We start from the raw sequence: 4129 nt of genomic DNA on the forward strand, positions 1-4129 counted from the left end.
ATATCTATCAATAATCACTCTGAAGTAAATGGACTAAATTCTCCAATCAAAAGACATAGGGTGTCAGAATGGATAAAAAACCAAGACTCATCTATATGCTGCCTACAAGAGACTCATTTTAGACCTAAAGACACCTCCAGATTGAAAGGGATGGAGAAACATTTATCATGCTAATGGATGTCAAAAGAAAGTCAGAGTAGCCATACTTATATCAAGCAGATTAGATTTTTTTAAAGATTTAATTTTATTTATTTATTTATTTATTTATTTATTTATTTATTTATTTATTTGTTTGAGAGAGAGAGCACATGAGCAGGGGGTAGCAGTAGAGGGAGAGGGAGAGAATCTCAAGTAGACTCCACACTTGAGTACAGAGCCCAAAGCAGGTCTCAATCTCACGAGCCTGAGATCATGACCTGAGCCAAAATCAAGAGTCTGACATTTAACTGACTGAGCCCCCCAAACATCCCCAGACAAACTAGATTTTAAACTAAAGACTGTAAGAAGAATTAAAGAAGGGCATTATATCATAATAAAGGGGTCTATCCAACAAGAAGATCTAACAATTGGAAATATTTATGCTCCCAACTTGGGAGCACCCAAATACATAAACAATAACAAACATAAAGGTATTGTTGATAATAATACAATAATAGTAGGGGACTTTAACACCCCACTTACATCAATGGACAGATCATCTAAGCAGAAAATCAACAAGAATGACACACTGGAACAACAGATGGACTTAACAGATATATTCAGAACATTCCATCCTAAAGCAGCAGGATACACATTCTTTTCAAGTGCACATGGGACTTTCTCCAGAATAGATCACCATACTAGGTCACAAATCAGGCCTCAACAAGTATAAAAAGATTGAAGATCATACCATGCATATTTTCTGACCACAATGCTATGAAACTTGAAGTCAACTACAAGAAAAATTTGGAAAGACCACAAATACATGGAGGTTAAAGAACATGCTACAAAGAATGAATGGGTTAACCAGGAAATTAAAGAAGAAATTTAAAAAATACATGGAAACAAATGAAAATGAAAACACAACAGTCCAAAACTTTTGGGATGCAGCAAACGTGGTCATAAGAGGGAAATATATAGTAATACAGGCCTACATCAAAAAGCAAGGAAAATCTCAAATAAACAGCCTAACCTTATGCCTAAAGGAGCTAGAAAAAGAACAACAAACAAAGCCTACAGCCAGCAGAAGAAGGGAAATAATAAATAATAAAGCATTATATAGAAACAACAGTATTAGAGCGTTATATAGAAACAAGAACAACAACAAAAATCCCATAGAACAGATCTTCAAAACCAGGAGATTATTCTTTGAAAAAAATAATAAAATTGATAAACCCCTAGCCAGATTTATCAAAAAGAAAAGAGAAAGATGCAAATAAATACAATCATAAATGAAAGAGGAGAAATAAAATCAATACCACAGAAATGCAAACAATATAAGGAAATATTATGAAAAATTGTATTCTAACAATTTGTACTACTAGGTACAAATTCCACAGGATACAGAAATACTGATTCAAAGGGGGCACATGCACCCCAGAGCTTATAGCAGTATTATCAACAATAAACAAATTATGGAAAGAGCCCAAATGTCTATTGAATAATGAATGGATAAAAAAGAGGTGGCATATATATATGAATATATGATTTCACTCATATGTGGAATTAAGAAACAAAACGGATGAACATAGGAGAGGAAAAAAAAGAGGTGAATGAGGAAACAGACTCTTAACTATAGAGAACAAACTAAGAGTTACTGGAGTGGGGAAGATAGGAAGAATGGGTTAAATAGATGATGAGGATTAAGGAATGCACTTGCTGTGATGAGCACTGGGTGTTGTATGTAAGTCATGAATTACTAAATTCTACACCTGAAACTAATATTACACTGTATGCTAACTAACTGGAATTTAAATAAAAACTTGAAAGAAAAATAATTAAAATATAAAAAAAACAAATAATACATATCTTTAATAAACCAGAATCTTACTTGACTCAAAGTAACTAGTAGACAACAATCATGCAGATCTTCCCAAGACCACGTATTTACTGCCTAAGAAAAAGAAAAAAAGAAGAAGACAGCAGGAAGGGAAGAATGAAGGGGGGAAATCAGAGGGGGAGAGGAACCATGAGAGACTATGGACTCTGAGAAACAAACTGAGGGTGCTAGAGGGGAGGGGGTTGGGGGGATGGGTTAGCCTGGTGATGGGTATTAAGGAGGGCACGTACTGCATGGAGCACTGGGTGTTATACACAAACAATGAATCATGGAACACTACATCAAAAACTAATGATGTAATGTATGGTGATTAACATAACATAATAAAAAAAAAAAGAAAAGAATTTATGTATCCCAAATCCCAAAGAGTCTACCCATATGATAAAAAATATTCAATTTTGCCTTCTAAATTTTGAAACCATTTCATAACACATTGTGTTATTAGACAAGATGTTTACACTATTATGCTTTTTACAGGCAGATTTTTAAAGTAATTGAAAAATAAAAATAAAAAAATAAAGTAACTGTAATGATGTACTATGTTTCAAGGGAAAAAGAAGATTTACCAATTTAAACATGATTTACCCTATTTTTAAGGGTTGCATACTTTTTTTCTTGTGTACTTCAGATAAATTTTAATATATATTATTTTAGAAAAGCAGTTTAAACCTCAGTTTATCATATATAATGACAAATAGCTCTTCCTCTCTACCTCATTTTTGGGATACATTATGTGATAGGGCCTGTGCCAGATGTTGGTGAAAAAATTCCAAAGAAATGCAGACCATGTTTCCATACAAAATTACTTTCTCCCAAAGTGGTTTCCTTGGAAATGTTCCTTAGCGTGATGTGTCCTCAAATAAGTCTATGAGGAAAGAAAAAGCTTTATTCTCTATTGCAACAAAACTACACTCTAAAAGGGTAACTGCTCTGCCTTCTGTCAGTCCATCAAGCACTTAAATTGTTCATCAAAAAGGGAACTAAAAAACAGGAATATGAGGTAGGGAATAGGAAGCCAAGGTAATAGATGATTTGTTAAGATTAGTTAATGTGGAGCCTAATTGGGAGCTTGAACTCATGACCCTGAGATCACAACCTGAGCTGAGATCAAGAGGTAGATACCTAACTGACTGAGGCCCTTAGGCACCCCTAGTTAACATGTTATTAAATACCACAAGTGGATGGGCTAAGAGTGCATATGTCTGAGAATATAAATTCTGTGTTTTTGAGTTTAACATGAAAAATGTCTGCTTTTCATTTGGGATTCAAAACTATTGTCTCATTTGGATTAATGAAAGGTTCATACCCTTTTCCATTCCTTCGCTTGTTCAAAAGTAAACCCTCCCCTGTTGGCCTAGTCCTAATTGCACAGCTCAGAATCCTTGTAAAGGCATGGCATTTGCAGGCTCTATTATGATTGTGAAGTGTCCTTCAGATTTTTGTGGTGTGTCATTTGCTGAATAATATGCTAGGAGAAAGGCTGAAAAGTAATCTTTAAGACATTGGACAGGATATAAAAATTACTACGTATGATAAAGAAAACAAAGAAGAAAATTATTAACAGTCTTTGTGGAATTCCTTTTAATTATTTGAGATTTCATAGATAACCAGGGGATGAAAAAAACCTAGGTGTTACAGGTTTGACAATTTTTAAAGTTATGTCAAGTGAGAGGAAACAATTGACAAGTATTTGAGTTATGTGAACTACTTGGTATTATACTCGTAAGTAAACAGGTACAATTTAGTGATATCAAAAGGGACTGAATAAACTTCTTGGCATCAAAAAAATTGTTTTTGGTTTTGCTCAATGTGTTATTATAAGTGTTACATACTTCAAAGGGACAATGCAGGTGGTGAGAAAGACCTATAATGCTTCATAATGGGGAGGGGGGTGTTTTGTAGAGTAAATACTTTAGGTTTTATATTTTCTTAACTCCTGCCTGTTGTGACAACCCAAGTGTCTCTGGATAGATTAATGGATAAACAAAATGTGACATATACATACAATGGAATTCCTTCCTTCCTTCCTTTTTCTTTTCTTTCTCTTCCTTTTTCTTTCTTTCTTTCTTCTTTCTTTCTTTCTTCTTTCTT

This window comes from Phoca vitulina, unplaced genomic scaffold, assembly GCF_004348235.1.
Source record: "Phoca vitulina isolate PV1807 unplaced genomic scaffold, GSC_HSeal_1.0 scaffold9, whole genome shotgun sequence".
In the NCBI taxonomy this organism is placed as follows: domain Eukaryota; kingdom Metazoa; phylum Chordata; class Mammalia; order Carnivora; family Phocidae; genus Phoca; species Phoca vitulina.